Source organism: Mesocricetus auratus, unplaced genomic scaffold (assembly GCF_017639785.1).
Source record: "Mesocricetus auratus isolate SY011 unplaced genomic scaffold, BCM_Maur_2.0 Super-Scaffold_100011, whole genome shotgun sequence".
NCBI lineage: Eukaryota > Metazoa > Chordata > Mammalia > Rodentia > Cricetidae > Mesocricetus > Mesocricetus auratus.
In genome coordinates, this window is record NW_024429195.1 from 34,580,214 (window position 1) to 34,602,987 (window position 22,774).

At 43.0% G+C, this 22,774-nt stretch overlaps 1 long non-coding RNA gene across 1 annotated transcript; it reads right to left on the bottom strand.

The window, feature by feature from the left end:
- Positions 1-13,455: 13,455 nt before the first annotated feature.
- LOC121143228 lies at positions 13,456-22,686 on the bottom strand. Its single transcript, XR_005880419.1, has 6 exons — positions 22,639-22,686; positions 20,115-21,984; positions 19,674-19,783; positions 19,180-19,309; positions 18,933-19,080; positions 13,456-14,026 (listed from the first exon to the last, which is right to left on the bottom strand). It is a non-coding gene; the product is annotated as an uncharacterized LOC121143228 (long non-coding RNA).
- Positions 22,687-22,774: the final 88 nt, after the last annotated feature.

Consider the following 22,774-nt stretch of genomic DNA (forward strand, 5'->3'; position numbering starts at 1 on the left):
GAAGCAGGTGAAGGGTGTGCGTCCTGGGACCAGGAGAGAGCCAAGGTGGCTTCAGGCGGAGCTTTGCGTGCCCTATTAAGAAACATCAAACTGTTCTTCAGGCCAGGTTCATATGAAATGTCAGCTGTTCCAGCATGAATGCCCTGATTTCTCTCTATCTGAATACTATCTGTGCTCTTAGCAACAGTTTTTTTCCCTTTTGCCTAATTTAAAAGAAAACATAAATCACGACTGTGAAAAGAAGTCTACATGTAACAGGGCCCCAGACCTTAGTAGGCTCCCACTCCATGATGGAAGAGCCATTCAGGCTGGAAGGCTCAGCACGCAGACAGTACCTTAAAACTAAAACAAAGGCCTCATCCATCAAAGCCATAGTTCTGGGAAAGTCTCTAAAGGGACTAATTTTGGTTTTTGGCTTCTGTAGTTCTGCTTCTCTCTAACTGTTCTTGTTAAGTGAAGTATGTCAGCCCAGGACATGGTTTTTGGTGTGTGTGTGTGCGTGTGTGTAAGATCACTTTGAGAAAGAAAGGCTCAGGGCTGCACTGGGATCCTACTCTGTAGTCACTGGTTGTAATGAAGACTTTCTATTGGCTTAACCCATGCCTGAGCAGTCTGCTCTGATGACTGCCCCCACCACACTAGGCATACCTGCTCTTCCAGAAAGGAAATCATTCAAATAAATACAGTGGAAATGAACGAAGACTCTACCATTACATTATGGCTGACTATTGCTTCCTCCAGACTGAGTTTATTCCAGAACAGCCCGGGTAAGCATGAAAGCCCAGCTTCCTAAAGGCAGACAAGAAACATGGAACAAGAGGCCAGCAACTAAGATTATTTTAGATACGTGATGATAACTGAAGGAGAAAAGAAAATAATGAGTAGCATGGGCATTCAGGATTTGACCAAGGTGACATTTTACTTATGACACCATCTGAAGGAGTGGAGAAGCTGAGGCCATTCAGCCTGTAGTAAGAGCCAGGATGGCACACCTGTCTGCTGTTTATCTATGGAGTAAGTATGTAGTTACAACAGGCACAGGCAGGAAGGGTTCAAGGCAACTGGCCAGTGAGGAGGAAGGAAGAAGAGGAAATGGTGGGAGACAAGGAAGCAGGGAAATAGCTACATACGGGCATTCATTTTATTGTTCTTGGTGTATTTGCATATTTGAAATATTCTTGTGTCTTAAAGGTATTTCCAAAAGAGAGAAGCCAAAGGAGGGTGTATCTTCTCCTTATGTCTCCATGTTTAATAACAAATCTATGCACTAACTCAAATCACAATATGGAATTCATAAACAACATGTGTAGCTTGCAAATGTAGCCCAGGCTTGCTCCTAACTCACTGTACAGCTCAAGATGACCTTGAACTCTTGATCCTCAAAAGTGATGAGCTCATAAAAATATTTTTAAGCATGCATTAAGGTTCTAAAACAAACAACATCAACTGGCCACTTATTCAGAGCATTGTCTAGATGGCCTAAGTCAGCAAGACTGGGTGGCTGGGGAACAGCTAACTGTCTGGGTGAGATCTGGGCAGACTGAGGCTACATGAGCAGGCATGATTATTGTGGTAAGTAACCAAGGGGCAACATTAATTCATTGATGCATTCGATGTATATAATCTATGTAAAAGCAGTACGAGGCCCCGAAGAGCCTGGGTCACATAAAGCCCTCACTCCACAAAGACAAACAAGCTTGTTTAGAAATATAGCGATAGAGAGTCAGCAGCACACACCCCTTCCTCGGCTTCTGTGCTGAGCATGGGTGCTAGGGCCTGTGACACAAGTGCAAGCTAGTACCCAGGTGCTGGTCCTCAGTCACTGGGAGAAATAGGAACAGAGAAACCCACCCCCAAACTGTCCGTGTCTCCCAAGCCCTGTACAGTTCTCCGTCTACCACACTCAGCAAAGCAAACCATCAGAATGACACCACAGATAAGTGAATGAGAGCTCTGAACACAAGGATATGCATCCATGGGCAACTGCCCAGTCAGTGGTTCACAGGAATCTCTTACTAGAGAAGAAAGACACCGCATTCAATCCGCAAACTGAATCAAGACCCCAGATGACAATACTCCAAGAAAATCTTATAATGAGCACTTTAAATCTTTAGAGGCATAATTCGGGGTATGCATTCATAAAACATAATATTTTTTCAAAATTAGTTAGAGGATTATTTAATCGTGTTTTATGAGTGCTAGGGAGATCGCCCAACTGGTTAAGTGATTGCTGCATGAACCTGAGAACATGAATTTGAGTCCCAGTACCCACATGAAAAAGGCCTGCTGTAGCACATATCTGTAATCCCAGGGCTGGGAAAGTGGAGTCAAAAGGATCCCTGAGACTCACTGGCCAGTTAGTCTAGCTGAATCAGCAAATACCAGGACCAGCTAGAGACCCTGTCCCAAAAAATAAGGTGAAGAGTGATTGAGAAATACATCCAGTGTTGTCATCTGCCCTTCACACACACACACACACACACACACACACACACACACACACAAACAAACACATAAAAAAGATTTGAAAGAATATATTGAGATAAAAATATAGTAGATTAAACAAGTAATTGTTAAACTAATTGTGTGGACTAAGATAATGATTTTATTATCAATATAATAAATCATGCATAGTCTCCTAAGCACTTGCTGTGGTCTGAATATTTGTGGAACCCTTAGTATTAAATGTTGAAGAATGCGCTCAACAGTGATGGTATGAAGAGGCAGTGCCCTTGGCAAGTGATGAGAACATGAAAGTAGAGCCCTTGTGGTTGACAGCAGTGCCCTTTTGCCCTTGAGGACACAAAGGCATCCTCTCCTGGAAGCAGTTTTAACAGACTCAAGTGCCAGTGCCTTGGTCTTGAACTTTCCAACCACTAAACATAAGCAATGCATTTCTGTTGTATCTAAAATCACCTACTCTGAGCATTTTATTTTAATAGTCAAAATGGACCAAGAACGCATTCATGTATTTACATATTTCATTTCTATTGCCTAACAAAGTAGCCAATATTACTAGCATATCTATTTTACATGAGACTAACAAAAGAACAGAAAGGGAGATGCTTTAAACTGGAATGCTCTACCTAATTCTATTAACACTTGACTGGGAGCACAAAACAGTGATGGCCATTTTCAGATGGAAAAGGATTCAGAGGGCTAACTCTTGCAGTTTGCCTTTTCCTTGCTGTGGTAAACACCATGACCAAAGCAATTTTGGGAAAGATTTATTTCATTTTATATTTCCAGATAATAGTCCATAGCTAAGGGGCATCAAGCAGATACCATGGACGAATGCTGCCTTGCTCCTTCTGGCTTGTTCATTTAATTTTCTGACACAGCCTAGGTCAACTGCCTAGGAATGGTGCCCCTCACAGTGGCCTGGGCCCTCTCACACCAACCAATAACACACACACACACCCTATAGATATACCTACAGCCCAGTATGATCCAGGCTATCTCTCAGTTGAGACTCCCTCAGATTTAATCTGGGCTGTGTCAAGTTTATAGCTGAAATTAACTGTGAAAATGGTCATCCTTGAAATTATTAGAAAATATGTTTACCAAAGATAACAAAATAAATCTTTTAAAAAAGATATGTGATACAAAAGACAGGAATTAAAAAACAACAAGACATGTGTATGTGTATGTGAGAGAGAGAGAAAGAAAGAAAGAGAGAGAGAGAGAGAGAGAGAGAGTCTGGTGTGAGTATGCATACATATGTAAGTGTGTATGTGTGTGTGTGTGTGTGTGAGAGAGAGAGAGAGAGAGAGAGAGAGAGAGAGAGAGAGAGAGAGAGAGAGAGAGAGAGAGAGACTCAATGATAGGTGCCTAGATCAGTTGGATCTTTAGTCATGCCTGTGGGGGACTTTTTTTATTCCCTTAATAAATGTAGAAAGATCCAGCCTGATAAAGGTGACAGGGAATTATGAATGTTGAAAGTGTAGAGAGGGAGGTAAACATAAGTAAACATAGTTGCATTCATTTCCATCTGTTTTTAACTATGAATGAGATATGTCCAGCTGATTCAAGCCCCTACTACTGTGGCTTCTTTATACTGATGTCCTGTACTCTGGAACTGAGAGTTAAAGCAAACCATTTCCCCCCTGTGTTGCTTGTTTCCAGGGTGTTTCATCACAGTAACAGAAGGAAACTAAGACAGTGTCTCACAGAGAAACCTGGAGCATCACACATCCTAGATAAGTACTCTATCCCTGAGCTACCCTAGTCCAGACAGCTCTGTTGCCCAGTCAAAACCATTCCCCTCCTTCATTCTTGTCAGCTGATTTTGAAAATTTACTCTCAGTGTGTTTACAAGTATAGGCTCTTCCCAGGTCCAAAGAGATAGTGGCCTAAGCTCAACCTAGAAAGACTATTCTCTCTCTCTCTTTGTGATTGTTCTAAACATACACTTATTCCAGAACACTGACTAATGAGAAATTAAGTCTGTGGGGAGTTATGGGCACATTTTTTCTTTGAAAATTAGTGCAAGGGTTTGAATGGTTGGTCAGAATTGTAGAGCACTGACTGTTCTTCCACAGGACTGGGGATTGGATTCCCAGTATCCACATGGCAACTAACAACAATCTGTAACTCCAGTTCCAAGGGAGCCACCGTGGAGACACCAGGCATGCTTGTGGTATACAGACATGCATGCAGGTAGAACAACTACATACATAAAATAAGAATAAGTAAATATCCTTTTTCTTTTTTTAAAAAAGTTAAAATGAAAAGAGACGATGGGGGGGAGGACAGGAGAAGATGATTGGCACTCAAGAGAAACTTGCTGTGGTGGTAACCATACCAAGATGGCTCCCAGTACTCTGGGTCTCCTGGTAGGTAGGCTGAGATGGTAACCAACCCAAGACGGCTTCTTTTAGGTCCCAGTCCCCACAGGGTCTCTGTGAGTCTCTGGTCAGTCAACAAGTCCATCCTGTTTTCCAGTCCAAGTGCATCCTGTTTTCTAGTTCTGGCTTAACTGCCCTCGCCTTGCCCCACTGACATCAACATTTAGCATGAGGAAAACACGATCTCTTACACCTGGGTTTTTTCCACTGTGCTGTTAGCCTGTATATAAGGCTGCTCCCTTTTTACAATAAAGAAGAGACCTCTTAGCACAAACGACTGGACATCTTGTCTTTCAGTTCAATCTCCAGACTTTTGTCCGATATATTAGACTTGCTCGTGGCATGGGCACCACAGGCTTCCAGTATCCTAGTGTTCACACCCATAAGTCCTTCCAACACAGACCACAGAAGCCTTCCAAAGCTAGAAAAAAAGCTATGTCCAACTTTTAGCCTGTTCTCAAATCACTTGTTCTAAAACCGTTTCTGAGCTTTAGTTGTGACATTAGGGGCCTGGAATTATGTATTATGGGAAGAGGCTATCCTGGACAGTGCAACAGAGTCTCCAGAATCACTCATCCTACCCAATAAACATGCACTTGTGAGAATCAAAAAAGTAAAGTGTCCCCTGATGAACAGAGATCACCCCCAGTGAGCAACACTGTTCTAGAGGAAACTGACCACTGAACCCTGCTGACACTCAGACACTTTGCTGGCCCTGTGAATGTATCGTCTTGAGCAGGATCCTCCAGCCTCAGTCAGGGCCTAAGGTGTTGGTGCTCACAGCTCATTCTCATGCCAAGTCTCAAGAAAGACCCTGAGCTGTAGCCATCCAGCCAACCTACTCTCCAACACCCGACACACCAAAACTCAAGAGATAAAATGTGTTGTTTGGAGAGATTTGACTTGCTAGGCACCAAAGGAGAACTAATACGTTATCTTCTAATAGGGTTGTATGAAGATATAATTATTGAATCTACAGAAGTCTTTTTTCTACCAGGACAGAGCTTGAGAAAACAAACAAAGATACAAAGCCCTAGGCTTATTCATGATATCACAGAGCAACTCAGTTCACCCACCTGGAACAACCTGTCTGAATTTCTTTTATGGATAATATTCTTCTTCTTTTTAAAACATGTTAGCTGATTTAGTTATTCGCAGGCAAATCTTTCCTGCTACAAAAAATAAAATTTGAAAATTAAAAAAAATTAATTACATGTGTATATATGGATATATGTGTGGGTCATACTGCACATGAAGAGGTCAGAGGGCAGCCTGCAATATTTGGTTCTCTTCTACAATATGGGACCTGGGGATTCAACTAAGGATCATTGGGCTTGGTGGCAAGGATCTTTACCCACTGAGCCATCTTGTCAACCCAAACCTTTTAACTCCTCATCATTGCTGATTCAAACCTTAAAAACAAAAACTACAGACAATGATAATACAATAGTAAGAGAGAAAGAAGACAGAAAAAAAAGCACAATAAGACTTTTGTTATGTCCTGAGATTATAAATAGTATCAACTTTAAACACAGAAATAACATGCTGATGGTGCATAATGTTACCATATAAATGAGTATAAATTGAATGTTTATGGGTAATTTATTTTAATGGAAAAAAACAGGCCAAGTTTACCTGGCAAGTTTCATAAAAGAATAAAATAAAAACATAAAGCAGAATGTGTACTGTAAATGCCACCATGTTTTTAGCTAGTTAAATCTCCAGAGCACCCATTCTATTCTTTTCTACTACAGTAGGCAGGACAATAGTCCTCACATTGTTCACATCCTGTCCTTGCCACCTGTGATTATGTCATCTAAAAGTCAGAGGCCTTCACAGGTGTGAATGAGTCCCTGAATTTGAGGTGGGGAGATATTCCTAGTTTATCAGAGTGGACTCAAAGCAGTCACGGCCTTCCTTTAGAATAGAAATAAGAGATGTAGAAAAAGATCGACACATAAAGAAACTGGACTCTTCTCCCAAGAGCTGTCAATCACCAATAGCACCACAGCTAGCCGGGAGATTTGTTCCCACACCCACGCTCCATGCTGGGATTTTTCTTTGCCTGAGCTTGCACAGGTCTTGCGCACACTGTCACAAATACTTTGGCTTCATGTGTGCTACTGCTCTGCTGTGTCCACGGAACAGTCTCCTTGTAGTCATCCACCAGCCCTGACACTTACACTCTTTCTCTTCCCTCTTGCATCATGACCCGTGACCCTTTGAATAAGACAGTGTGATCTAGATGTCCCAGTTAGGGCTGAATGTTTCACAGTCAAGTGTTCTCTGTACCTTGACTGGTTGTTGACCCATGAACACTACCCGGCAAGAAAAGTAGTCATCACTCTTAGCTGGGTGTGAACCCTGAGTACTACAGTGATAACTGGCCTGGCAAGGCATGCCCCTGGTGCAACAGTGCAGTGAGTATCATGGGGATAATGACCTACTTTCTGATTGGACTGAAGTACAGCTCCACAATATGAAAGCCACACCTGAATCCATTTTCAGACCTAGAACTTGTGACTACTCCAGTCATTGGCTTTAGGGAAAAACCATCTACTAATATTCTGCCAAATGGACATAGAATTAAACCAACTCCTAGTGACTTATTGTTACACTGTATTTTGCTACAATTCTCAATCCTCATCAGAGAAGGTCTATCTGCAGTAGATGGTGATTAACGTAAAAGTCCACAACCAGCCACGGAGCAGATAATAAACTTCTTTCTCAAAAAGCAAAAGCTGTGTGTGGGGACTAAGGAGAATGACTCAGTAGGTAAAGTGCCTCCCACAGCTGTATGAGGACCAGAGTTCAGTTCCCAGAATCCAGGAAAAAACAAAGCAAAGCAAAACAAAACAAAACAAACAAACAAACAAAAAACCAAACGGGAGTAGCAGCTCTGGGCAGCTGGAGACAAGAAGCCTAGCCAGCCAATGGTCTCCTGATTCATTAGGAGATCCTGTCTTAAAAGATAAGGAGAACCACAGTCAAGGAAGATACCAGACACTGATTTCAGGCCTACACACACACACACACACACACACACACACACACACACACACACACACACACACACACACTCACACACTAGCAGACTAAGAACATACATGGTTTTTAACTCTCCCTGCCTAGACTGAGAGATTTGACTAAGCCATAAAGTTTGATAACCCCTCTCCAAAAGGCATCAGTCAAACACATCACATTTTCAGACCACATTTCCACATGTGTGGCAGAGCTATGTAAGTTATAAAATCCACAATTCTTCAGCCTTCTTTCTGAGATTGACTTTTGCTGGTGCCCAGAAACTTATTCCCAGAGGTCTGATTGACATTTGTCATCCCCTGACGAGCACTCCTTTTAAACATAAAGGCTCAGTCTCTTATTGTCCTAGCATTTGCTCTGTGCTTGCTTCTGTCCCTCTCTGGCGTTACTACTATCTTCTGCCTCTCAAAGAGCCACTGGGAGAATTCTGCACTATTTTCCAATTGCTTTGACCTCTCACACTTTCTCTTCTCTGTCGAGTGCTAGCACTCACAGTGTTTCAGAGCCTGCAGTTTGGCATACTGTGTACTAGATAATCTGATCCCAGGAAAGAAAACATACTTCCTAAAGTGCACTTGCTGAGACTACATTTTAAAATGAGATATATAATTGGTTATTTTTGTTTATTTCCTTTCTTGTTTCCTCAAAGATGATAGATAGATTTCAGGTAGATGGTAGATAAAAACAGTAGATTATAGATAGGAAAATGATAGATATGTTAGATAATAGATGACATACAATAAACAGATGATAGATACGTAAACAGATTGTAGATAGACGGTAGATAGATACATATATGCTATTTTTTTAAATAAAGCTCTTTCCATTGGCAAAGATAGTGCTCTATGAAGATATCTCTTTTTATTAAATGAGTTTGGAGCAATTTTCTTAATGATCTGGCACTGTGAAACCCAGAGACAAACACAACACTTTATCGAAAACACCAGTGTTACACTGTTTTCTAAATATAGAATACTGTTTTTACTAGGAATTTGGCAAGCACTTTCAAAACGTCTTTTTCTGTTTTCATTCTCTGAGAATTTCCTAACAACCAATATGTATAGAAATTTCAATATGCAGCTGGAATCCTTCAATATTTATTAGGAAATTTACGATCTCATCATCACTGTTCATTCTTATTAAGTTCTAAGGAAGTTTTAAGTTCATTTGTGATCTAGCCCAGTGGTGAAGTTTTCAGCCTGCTTCCTTCCCAGGGTTCCAAGGACCTAACATATGATTGTAAGCATTCCGCATGTGTCTGGCCATTGACCGAGCATACTCTAAGACAAATGATGAAAAGACATTAATTCTCACCACTGGATCTGTTCAGACCATATCAAAAGCTCACAGGGTTGTGTTTCCTGTTGCCTCAAAGCCCACCCCCACCCCATAACCTGTTTGAGAGCCATTATCTGTTTAATTTTACACTCAAGTTTTTCCTACTTCACCATACACAGAAAATTATTTTCACATTTTCATACTATATTCACATATCAGCAATGACACAATTCCATGGGGTATCGGGATCTGGGCATGGAGAGGGGAGCCCAGCTAGATCCTGGCATTAAATTAGACATAAGTCATATAGTAGATACGACTTAATGTCAATCAGACTTTTAACACTGGAAGGGGCCTTGGTGCTAGCCAAGGGTTTTACATGTAGGGAAATCAAGGTCCAGAGATGCTATGGGATAGGGCTCAGTGTCCTGCAGCTCACATAGGAAAAGGCTTTGAGGCCTGAGGCTCTGGAGGCAGGGGTACTTCAAAAGCAAGGGTGTATTTGTCACTATTGTTCCCCATCTACTGCTATTTTTACATTACCATATTATGCCCCAGACACTGAAAGTCATCCCTACTTGTGTTGTGCTTTTTATCGTAAGGAAACTGTGATACACAACTAGCCGTATTTCACTTAATGTGTGGGCTTCCTCATAGTGCCAAGCTGAGTCGTTTTGCCATTGTGACTCCAGTGTGGGAAGTAGTGCCGAAAATGGAGCCCAGGAAGTTTGGCAGAGTGGGCTCTTTCAGCCAATGAAGCCAGGGAACAAAGAGGAATTATTCTGATCAATTGGCCAAAGAGGGCAGAAGACGGAAGTCTCAAAATTCATCAAAGTCTGGCCAGAGGGTGCATGCACGGGTTTTAAGGCTGACATGGGTGAACTCTTTCTCCAAGCCCTGGAATGATTATATTGTAGTACTTAGTTTTCTTTTCTGCTGTGGAACTGTTGACTGCAAAGGTATTTCATGGGTTTAGCTCTGTTTCACTAGTGTCATGTCTAATGCTTGCAATATTAAATGTCTCTAATAAGCACTTAGATAAAAGTGGTGTTCATTAAAAACCAAGCTAGTGAATCACGAGTTTAGTGAAGTAGCCAGTAAATGCAGAAAAGACTACTCGCTTTGAAGCTGATACATTTCGAGTAAGTCTTGAGTTTTCCAAATGTTGCGATTTTAAATTTGTGATTTTGTACAACTAATTGTTTAAACCAAAATCTCCTGGTTAAACTTATGCCAAAAAAATGGGTTGTTAGACTGGCGATGTCGCTCAGAGGTGGACAGAGTGCCTGCCTGCGGTGTGCAATGTTGGATTCCATAGCAAGTACCAAGCAGATGGCGCAGCTCCTTCAAGCCATCCTCTTCAACCACGCCTGGCAGTTGCTTTGTTTTCTGATGAATATGCCCAGGAGTATGAGTAGCACCACACTTACAGCCCAGCTTTAAGTCCGCTGCAATTGGGGAAGAAACTTACTTGAAGGTTTAAAAACAAAACAAGACTCTTGGTTGAAAATGTTCAAGCATGCAAAAGTAGAAAGTGTATCTAGCTTCTCTTTGGCATCACCGGCATTTCCAGAGGGGTCTGACTTAGGAGAGAAGACTGACCCTGGAGAGGGATGGGAGGGAAGGAAGAGGGAGAAGGGGAGAGGAAGAAAGCATAGGAGCCCAGCAACAGCGTTCATCTCTCTCTGCTTCCTGACGGCAGGTGAAATGCGACCAGGTGAAATGTGACCAGATGCCCCAAGCTCCTGTGGCCAGGCCTTCCTCCACATAAAAGTCTTTCTTCTTTAAGTTGCTTCTGTCAGGGATTTTGTCACAGCGATGAGAAGAGTAGCCAATGCCAGGGCATGTACGAAGCTGGGCCATATCTGTGTAACTTCTCAGTGGTCTAGAAGTGTAACATAGGAGGGGCAGGAAAACCACATTGCCACGGGCACACTTAGGAGGAAATGTGATACCAAACCAGCGCAGAGAGAACATTTTTGTGACTTATTCAGAGCTACCTTCTACAGAGATATTAGCACCACCACTGGAAATCCAAGCACTTTCCTGATGAACATTAAATTAAGGGTTATTCGGCAAAGCAGCTGCTGACTGACCACTTGGGTCAGTCCAGGGTCAGTGAACGTTAGGCCTTCTTTAGTTCCCATTCCCTCTCAAGCATTATTCCAGCCATCTTAAATATATATATATATATGTATATATATATATTAGAATAATGAATCTTTGACTTGATGGGGCCTTTTTCCTTGCACTGTACTCAAGATTTGTGGCAGTAAAACTGTTTCTTCTGTTCATAATTAAATTGTTAGAAAATTCTGCTTTACTAGCTCCTTAAAAAACAACAACCATGGTTTATCCTTAGTATTATCTAATGGCCAGCCATATTTTATTTGCTTGCTGTATTCAGATTATTTGTAAGCATAGTAAAATTTGGTGAGCACAACTTTCTTCCAGGCAGAAGACTGGATGACCCTGAATGACAATCTCTGGACAGACCTAGTAGTGCATGTTAGTAATTCTAGCATGCAGGAAGCTGAGGCAGGAGGATTATAAGGTTAGGACCAGTCTGTGTCACATAACAAGAACCTGGGTGAAAGTAGGTAGGTAGATAGATAGACAGACGGGTGGATGGACAGACAGACAGATAGGTAGGAGGGAGAGAGGACAGGGAGAGTGGAGAAAGGAGAAAGGAAGGAAGAGAGGGAGAAAGAAACGCAAGGAAGGGTTGTTAGGGGAGAACAGAATGACGGGCAAGCCTTGACTCTTTCAAAAACAACTCGAGATATTCTTACACAGCTCGTAGTCTTTATTTTAGTGTTATCGTGTGTGTGTGTGTGTGTGTGTGTGTGTGTGTGTGTGTGTGTGTGTGATGTGTATGTGAGGGGTGCACTTGCCGCAGTGTGTGTGTGTGTAAGTCAGAAGACAGCTGTGCGAAGCTGTTTTACCCTCCACCTTTATGTGAGTTCTGAGGGCCAGGTCTCTAGGCTTGAGGAGCAAGCCACCTCAGCAGTCCCTTGGGAAAGTCACGCTCATGATGATCAAAGCAGACGCTCAATTCATGGTTCTGAACTCTGCTCCTGGATGCTTTCCTTCATTTGGACACTATTGACCCTGTCACTAGTCCGTCCCTTGGTCCTTATTGGTTTTGTGTATGTGACTTCTAAATAAGAATCTTCTAAGCTGAAAAAACTCCGAAAACCACTGATTTAACTCTGTCACACACTTCCCACTTGCACAGTTTACTAATAATATTGGCATTTTTGTGTGGGATAAAAATGCACAGGCCGCTGGAGAGACAGTTCAGTGGCTAAGAGCACTTACTGCTCTTACAGAGGACCCACGATTGGTTGCAGGTAAGGTAGCTCACAATTTCCAATAACTCCAGCTCCAGATCTAATACCCTCTTCTGGCTTCCAAGGGAAACTACTCTGTGTGGGAGTGCACGCTCACCCCACATGGACACACTCAAACACACATAATGAAAAAATAGAGACTGCATAGGAAATAGCTGTGTGAACTGTTGTCACTGTTCAGCCAGGAATGCTAATATCAATCACTGTATAACAAACTTTGGCAAATATCTCTATGGCAAGCGCTACGCTGCAGTTGTTAACGTGTGCTTCACAATGTGAAGATCCGTGTTAAGAGTCCCAATATTCTCCTCCTTCCCCAAAACATGTCTGGCTTTGTTGGGCCGATTTCTGTGAGTGTGAGGTCAGCCTAATCTACATGTTGAAAAATAAATCCTTCTGAAATCCAGGTGCAGTGGGACTGCATCTGTAACCTCGGTGGTGGGGGATGGGGTGGTGGGGAATGGACTCATGGAGTTCATTGGCCATCCAGCCTAGCCGATCTGAAGCTCCATATTCCCTAAGAGACCCTAATTGAAACAAAACAAGTATGTATGTATATATATATATATGTATATATATATATATGTAAAGAGAGAGAGAGAGAGAGGGATTGATACTCAGTGTTGACCTCTGGCTTCCACCCACACTATATATACTTGTACATCTACATATGTGTGCACACATACATACACTACAGAGAGAGGGGAGAGGGAGGGAGGGAGAGAGAGAGAGAGGAAGGAAGGGAGAATTGCCACAACAATCAACCTACAACCTTGGCAGCTTGCTTCTCATACTGGAAAAAGTATGTTAGCTTTTAAATGGTTTTGGTTGATAACTTAGATTTGAAAGCTCTATTTAATGAGGGGTATCACAAAAATGGTTTTGAATGTTCATTTATTAATGCATTGTTAATGTACAATTGGATTTTAGGTTTCTATGAATATATCTCCTCAAAATTTTCTTTTAAGTAATTTACCTTTCTTTAAGATCATTTTAAAAATGGCAATTTGGAGTTTTTGAGAAATTTCAGATTTGATTATTAGGTTTATAATAAACTAAGATATTATTATAACTTTAGTTGGAGACAAAGTTTTCATGTCTATGACTTGGGGACTTGCTTTTCCTATCCATCACTCATTTGGTGAGTTGCCAAAACATATGAAATGGCCTATCTGGTGTGTGGGGGTCACAGGAAGTGGCCTCTGGGTATGCTGAGGTATTTATAGTCTGGAACTCACAGTCAAAGGAGAAGTCCACATGTCGCCGTTAAGCTGACTTGTGAGTGGAGGTAATTCCTTCCATAATTAAAACTGCAGTTGAACTTCTATTTCTTTTCCTGGGGCTTCCATCCTTTGATAAAAAATATTTGGCAAAAATGCCTCTATGATGTTTACACACAAATTTTAAAATAATTATTCTGCAGCACCATCCAGCATGACAGCTCTTTGTAGGACATCCGCACTGTAGTAGGTATCATCAGTCATCTTGTTGCTGTGTCGAAGGCTCCTAAGGAAACAGATTAAGACAGGAAGAACTTATTTTGCTTCAGTTTACATCCAAGGTCAGAGGGATCCATTGCTTGGGACCAGAGGCAGGGCAGAACACCATGTGGTAGGAGCATAAGTGGGTGGAGGCTGCTTATTTCATAGCAGCCAGGAAGTAGGGAGAGGGAATGAACACCAGGAGGGCTGTGTTCTACCCAAGGGCATGCCTCTGGTGGCTTCATTCCCCTAACTAGGCCCTACTTACTAGTTTCAGCCTCCTCCCAATAATAACATCAAATTATAAATATGTCAATGGGCTCATCCATTGCTTAGTTCAGAGCCTTCAAAATTCAAATATTTCTCAATGATTTGCCGGACATGAGCCTTGTGGGAACACTTCAAATCTAGACCACAACATGGAAGTTGTGTGCAGATTATAAGCAAATACTACAATACTTTCCATGAAAGACTTGAGCACCTCTGGATTTTATCCATAGGGAGATTCGTGGGCCAGCTCTCCCTGGAGAGCAAGGGATAATTTATATATTGTAAGTGGAAGCATGCTCCCATTTCCACTTAATTTTCATTTCTCTTCTTTTTTTTGATTCCTTGGGAATTTCACATCATGCGCTCCAATACCACTCATTTCCCAGTCCCTCCATATCCACCCTTCACCCCTTGCAGTGGTCCCCACAACAAAAAAATTAATTAAAAAAACACTCTACTCCTCCATCTTTCCTGCCTCTCCATCATCTCTTCATTCGTTTTAGTGGAATTGGGATCTGTGGTGTGTCAGCAGCATACCCTTTTGTCCAAACAGCTTTACTTGCAAATGTTCATTGCAATGAGTTGTTGGTCTGTTTCAAGGCCTCTGGCTTCTAGTACACCATCAATACAGGACCCTCACTGTAACTTCCTTCAGATATCCTGCTGTTGCCCCAACTCATGGAGATCCTCCGGCTATGGTTCCACATGACTGATCTCTTCACTGGTTCTAGCAGGTCATAGATGGGGTAGATATTGGGGTGGGCCAACACAAAGCACTATATGTGGGCCTGGGTGGCAGCTGAGTTAGTCAGGCAGGACCTCACCCTACAGGTAACAGCTGGATTCAGCCCCCTAGACCATTGGGTTCAGCTCTCCAGTGCCCATGACGAGGGATGAGACCAGCTCTCCTGTGGCAGCAGCCAGCAAGGGGCAGGACCAGCTATCCCAGGGCCACCACGGCCCTCGGATTTCAATACAAATGGTTCACATGGCCCCCAGTGATAACATGAGCCATGGACATCAGCACATACCCCGATGCAGCAAGACTGTAGACTAGTCATGGTCCTCAGCAGTAGCCTGGGCCCAGACATCGCCATGGCCCCAGGTGGCAGCACAGGCCACTCAGATCAGGAAGTCCCTGGCAACAGCTTGACACTCAGGCACCTACGTATCTCCAGGTGGTGTCCCAGACCATGGTCACCCACATGGACTTTGGTGGCAACAGGACCCATGAACATAAACACAGTCCCTGGCTGAAGTGGGGCCACAGACTCACACATGGCCCTGAGCAGCAACCCTGGCCGGGATATCACCGTGGCCGCATGAACCACTCAGATCAGCTCCTTCTTTGCCCACTTCTGCCTCTTCAGTTCTGACTCTCCACAGCACACGGACCACTCTGCTTCTCTTTCTCCAATTTCTCCACCACGTATTTGCTCATCATAATGGCTCCTACCCCAGCTGAGTGGTGCTGGGCAGGCCTGTGGGTGTCTTCAGCCAGCCCAGGCCCAGCGGCACCAGGCAGGCCTTTTTGTTCCCTTTCTTAAAAATACATATTTTGCATTCATTCTGTGAGAATTTTATACAAAAACATGTATAACTCCTGCCATAATTACCCCACCACATCTGCTTTCCAACTTCCTGTTGAACACATAAAAGAGCTCAGCTGCTGTGGTTTTGTGCCCAAGGTCTGCACAAGATCAAGCCAGTCAAAATCCCAACATGAATGGAGGAGGTGGTCATGAAGCCACACCACTCGCTGACACGTTACCTGCAGTGGACACCTGCTGGGGAAGTGAGAGTCAGTTTCCTTCTGGGACATGGCCCCTGGAAAGTTGCCCTTTCCTCTGTGGATGGCCCTGCATGCATGCACTTACTAGCACCACTAACATGTGACTCTGGGTTAAAAAGAACAGTTAATTTTCTCTTTCCAATCATACAGGATTCTCTTGCATGCTTGGAACTTAAAACACTGTATCACTTTCATCACCTAGTCATCATAACGTCCTCCATTCTGGTTCTTGAGTTTTGAAGGCCAATCACAAATCTGTGTTCTTTCCCACCACAAAGTCTACACTAACACCCCCTCGGCATTGTCTTTGGTGAAACTGCAGAGCTGGCGAGTCATTTCTCTGCCTTTCTTCTACCTTCCTCCCCCATCTTTCTCCCATTCCACAGAACTCACTACCTGTTCTTGTAAGACACAAGACATTTAAGGGATACTTTGTCCTTCTAGACCAGCGGTTCTCAACCTGTGAGCAGAACTCCATCTGGGGATCAAAAGACCCTTTCACAGGGGCCATATATCAGACATTTACACTATGATTCATAACAGTGGCAAAATTACAGTTACAAAGTAGCAGTGAAAATATTGTTGTGGCTGGGGGTCACCACAGCATGTGGAACTGCATTAAAGGGTCAGAACGTTAGAAAGGTTGAGAATCTTCTAGACTATCAACCTCTCAGGCTTCCATAACCAAGTTAACCTTTGCTTTTCCTTTTCTTGTGAGTCAAACCGTCAATTCTCCATACTGTTGGGCTCTGCTGGGTGCTGATACTTGGTCCTCATTATCTCTAGTTTATTCTTTATCTCATTCTCCAGTATCCATTTCTCAGCTTCTTCTTTCTAACTCTCACCACACATACTGGGTGCCTCCGTCTCCGCCTCCATGGATGCAGTAGAGGTGGGCAGCTGCTTGTATATCTGTTAGTGCTGTCCCTTGGGTGCTAAGCCCAGTGAACACAAGTGAACAAGGCTGAGAAGTATGCAAGATCCTCATCTTGGGTGACACATCTGAAGGGATTGTTCACACTTAACCCAGTTCCTCCAGACAAATCACCATCTTTATACCTTCCCCCTATGGATGGCAACACTTTTTTTTCGTAGATCACTTGCTTGCTTGCTTGAATTTCATTAGACCTGAATTCCCACTATGGTATTCCATTTCCTGGGTGTATGACTTTGGAAAATTAATTGACTCTTCTAAATGTGTTGTTACCATTGGTCGTGCTGAGGATCGAACCCAGGCTTCACACATGCTAGGTAAGCACTCTGCCACTGACCCACACCCTTTACCTCTATATTGCTGTTATTTATTTTTTTATTGTGTGTGTATACGCAAGTGCATGTTGGCAGTTTTGGAGTACAAAACACACACATATATGTTATGGTATGGAGGTGGAGACTGAAAACCTGGGATGTCAGTCTTGGCCTTCTGCCACATATGGGACAAAGTCTCTTGTTTTTCACTGCAGTGTATCATAGGCTATGTGACCCATGAGCTTCTGGGAATTAGCCTGTTTCCACTTCTCATCTCACCATGGAATGCTGGGATTATAGGTGCACCCTACTGTGTCTAGCTTTCTGTGGGTTCTGGGCATCTGAATACAGGTCCTCCTTCTTGCTTGCATAACAAGCAAAATTACCCGCTAAGCCACTTTGAGATCCACCGCCCTCCCTTTTAAATCAGGACCACACTAGCTCTTAACCATGTGGTGCTATCATGTGGACTAGATGAGAATTTCTGTAGAAGTTTTTGAGAAGAACGACCATCAAAACTTTACTACGTAATTCATAATTCCGAGGCTGGGCTGCTGCTGCTGTCCCTCAGCGGTGTTTCAGAGACCATCCTAATACTCTGCTCGTGCAGATTTCCATTTTCATTGTGTGTTCCCCAAACATGCACTTTTCTATATTGACAGCTGGAATTTAATTAAAGTAGGCCTCTGTGCTTTATAATAATCAAATTATAGACAAAGGCATGGTGGCTGCAGCCAGAATCTGTGCCCACTCTCTGCCACTTGAGCCTTTGTGCCCCATGTCCTTCTTGTCACCCCATGTTCTCTCTCTGCAGTGATAACCACAGGCATGGCAGCAGCAAAAGCCGCCTCTTTCTAAGAATGTGCTCCGTGTCCACAGGCTTATTTCCATTGTTCAATTTAATCGCCACAGTGGGTTTGCCTTATTATTATTCCTCAAGTTATACAGCTGAGAAAATTTAAATCAACTTAAAATACTTGATTAAAACGCTAAAGTTCAAAATGGTGGATGCAGAGATGCCTTGCCCTAAAATCTGCTCCTACTGTTAGCCTCAGGCAACCGCTAATCGACTTTTCCACATCACTGAACCTTTATACATAAAACTATAGATTTACCTGTCTGGGCGTTTCCTGTAAATTGAGTATGTGGACTTTTGTGACTGGCTTCTTTCACATAGCATGGCATTTCCAAGGTCCTTGTGTCTTGTCCCATGTCTGAGTACATTATTATCTTTTGGAAATTTTACTGTATTTTAGTTAGTATGTGTGTATGTGTGTGTGTGTGTGTGTGGTGTGCATCAATGTGTACCCGTGTGTGTACACACACACACACATGTGCGCACACACACACACACACACACACCCCTGGATCTGCCACACAGCACCATGTATGGAGGTCAGAGAACAAATTTCAGCACCCAGTTCTCCCCTTCCTTGTTTTCAAGGCAGAATCTCTCGTGTCATTTCTTCTGGGTCGTGTGCTCCAGGCTAGCTGGCATGTGAACTTGCAGGGCATTCTTCTGTCCCCACATCTCTCTCACTCACTGTGGCAGTGCCGGGATTACAGATGACGAGGCTGCTGCAGATGGCTTTACATGGCTTCAGGTCTCAGGCTTGCTTACCTGCTGAGCCGTGTCTCCTGCCCTTGACTCGTTCTCCTAATGGCCAGATCACAGTCTGCCAGGCAGGTGTGTTGCACTTTGTCTACACATTCAGAATAACTGGAGACTGGAGGTGTTTTCATCTTTCCTCATGTTATGAATAATGGTGCTGTAGTGTAAGAAGTTTTCATGTAATGAGATATTTTCAGTTTCCCTACTGTTGGGTTGTATGGGAATTGTAAATTGAATTTGTTAGAAAACTGCCAACCTGTTCTCCAATGTGGCCGTGTGTTCTATGTTGCCAGAAGCACATATTCTTCTGTGTTAGGCAGACTGGGTCGCTTTGGGGCTTTTTCTGTAGCCACTGAAGGCATTCTGCTGGATTCTTGAGCCTAGAACTGCAGGGTAAAGAGAGAGAATGGACTGAATGCTAATCCCTGAGAGATCTTGTGCTGGGTACCTTTCTCACTGCTGTATGAAATCCCTGATGGGAGGAGATTCTCGGAAGGACTTGTTTGGGCTCTTGGTTTTAAAGGGTTTCAGCCCATTGTGGTGGACAGTGTGGGAGCAGAAGCTCAGGGTGTATGGTCACACTGCCACCACAGTTGGGAGCAGAGTGACAGAAGGCCAGCTGCCACTCGCTTCCTCCTGCTCCTTCCTGCTCAGTCTGGAACCCTAGGCTGCAGTACAGGCCCCCACAGCCCCCTCAGCTGAACCTCCTTGGGAAACAATGAATAGTCCCTCTCCCGTGCAAGCTCTTACCCTCTGATGAGGTTTTGGTGTCCTTAGCACTCCAGAAATGTCAGTTTCTTGCAGGGGAAGATAATTTCCTACGGTTTTCTAGTTTTTGTTATTCTGTTTCTGAGAAGTGTCTAAAAAAACAAGCTGTGCCTCAGCCTTCATGGAAATGCATATTAATCAAAATCACCGAAGTAAAAAATGGCTAAGTGAATAAACTCAGCATTAAATGACCAAAAAGTTAGAAGCAATTTATCCACTGTAAACTTAATATATACATATATATTAAAGTAACGAATATTATTGTCTTCAGGTAGAAGATTACTTTTTCCCCATCAATATAACATCATTTTTTTTTATCCCAAATCAAGGAAGACTGTAGTTTTAACTGTGGTGGCCTACTTAACATTATGTGACTAAATGTGTTTGTCTATCCAATTTTCTCAAAACTCTCCCCACACTCACCATCATAACCTATTACCACGTTAGTCAGGTCACTTCTCTCACCACGTGACTGGAACACTGGACAGAAACAACTTAAGAAGGGAGAGGCTCCAGGGTTTGACTCACAGTTCAAAGGGGTCCCTCATGGTTGGACAGTGTGGCTGCTGGGAGAACTCCATCAATCATAAGGTGATGGAGGGAGGCAGCTTCTTCAGTTTTAGTAATCAGTGAACTGGCTCAGAAGTGATCTGGGCTATAAGTGCCAAAGGCTAACTCCTGGTGACCTGTATCTGCCAGCTAGGCCACATGTCCCAAGGTTCCATAATCTCCTAAAAAAGAAACACCAAGGAACCAAATGTTCAAAGGAACCTGCTGAGGACATATAGATCCAAACAATGACATAGCATTCGTGGACCCGAAGGACATACATAGTCTAAAACTCAGAATCCCCATGTCATTAACTGTCATCACATTGAAAGTAATTCACTGCCAATAGTCACTGGCACAGAGTAAACATTCCCATTTAAACAGGAGGACTGGGAGGCAAGCAAACACAAACCAAACCAAAGCAACACAAAACTGAAGAGGGACAGCACTAAAACTGGTAGCTTTATGTCCAGAATCTCCAGCTTATGGTGAAATCTCCTGCCTTCTAACAGACTTGAGTTCCCTGACCCTGTAGCCTTGGTGCCAGCAGCACAGCACATGTAGGGTTTTGGTACAGTTGACTAATCCTGATGCCTGTAACATTGGTAGACATTCTTGGTATGGTCAGCATCCTGGAGTCTCTGCTGCAACTCATAGCTCCATTGACAAGGTCCCACAGGGCTTCAGAACGCTGCCACATGTCCATATAGGAGGTCCCTCAGAGCCTCAATGCAGGGATCTGAGCCCTGCTATATGTTGTATGGCATCACTGGATTCTTTCCTGTATCCTTGATACAAGCCTTCATGCATCAGAACTCTTACATCATAAATACCTGTGAGAAGGACACTATGTGAACAACGAATTTTGCTGTCAACTCGAGATATACCCTTGCCTCCTTGGATGCAGGTACATTGCAGTGACCTCTGAGAATTTATGCAGCTTAGGAAAACCTGTATGATCAAGTTCAAGCAGAGTGCACCAGAGAACCAATCCTACTTCAAGCATTCTCCTTTCAAATTAATTTGCATTTTTATGTCCTAGAGACTTCAGTGGGGAAGCTATGTCAATTCCCTCACCCCAAGGATCAGGGAGCATCATGGAGGAGCCATCAGACAGAATGTAAGAACCAGAAGAGGGGGACTGGTGTGTGAAATGCGGTCTTCTGGACAGGCCATGGCTGTTGCACTCATCATCTCATAGCAGCTGTGCTACCTGTGCAAGACCTGGACAAGGTCAAGCCAGTCCAAATCCCAGCATGGATGAATGGAGGGGGGCCTTATGAGGCCTTACTTGACTGAGGAGCTAGTGACAGCTCTTGGTGCCTAAGGACAGGGCCCTGATAAGTTCTCCATGCCCTGGTATATGGTTCTCAAATAATAAAATTTTTAAAAAGAAAATGTGTTAGTCTCTTTTGACTCTACATTTGCATGCCGTGTGTCCAGATTGCTCTTATTCCCACTTCCTTAATTCTCATGCACAGCGTCTCCTTTTGTCACTGAGGGGTTCAGTGTCTTACTTAGGACATCATATTCAGGCAGTCTTTGGATTTTAAATCTTGTGCGATACATTTCACTAAAGTATTTTGTGAAAAAATGTGACATGTGACTCTATTTTCAACATGGTTGCATGTGATACGTGTGACACAGACGTAGATGAGATACAGTTACTCCTATTTTCTTCTGGTGATACTAATTGACTTTCTTATCTTCATTTCCATTGTTTGTTCTTCTAATTGCCTATAGACTAAACAAAGAAATTAGAAAATGTTTTAATTTTCTAATAATAATAATCCTTGAAATATTAGTATCTAAAATAATGAAATTTTTAAGAAATTTTAGAATCAGGGAGGGAAAGGGAATGAAATAGAATCAGGAAAAACAAACATGTGTTTAGTGATAAACACTCTGCTCAGTAAAAGAAAGCTTCAGTTAGTGTCAAAATATATCATGCTCTTTAGGAAGGTGCTGGGAACCGAACCTAGGCCTTGTACATGATAAACACCCTTCCTACTATTGCTGTTTTGCATAAGAAAGAATGTCAAGGTTGTGATCTCCACTAAACATTTTCCACAAACAACACACATGGGACTTATTTGGGAGTGCTCAGAAAGCTAAACAAGTAGACTGGCCTTCCTTAATCGTCTTCTGCACAGCCATAATCTAGGTCAATAGACTGCAAAGGTGTCAAGGCTCGGAAGAGATTGCAGTTCAAATCCCACAAGCCACCACCAGCAGCAGCTGTCAAGACTTGCTCCAGTGACTTGTGCCAACAGAGGAGGGAGGAGAATGTCTGGAAATGCAGTTCTTAATTGGTCTAAATAAGAAAATTCCAACTCGGATATAGAGGGAAATGCTGAGAGATCAGAGAGAAGAAGGAGCAAACCAAAGCCACCTTTACCTCATTACCTTCCCAGGGGAAAAGAATGTGAGCTCCTGTTTCTTCCTGTTTACGTTCTCTCTCTACCTAGCCATCTCACTTCCTGTCTCTGCCCAGCCACCTCACTTCCTGTCTCTGCCCAGCCACCTCACTTCCT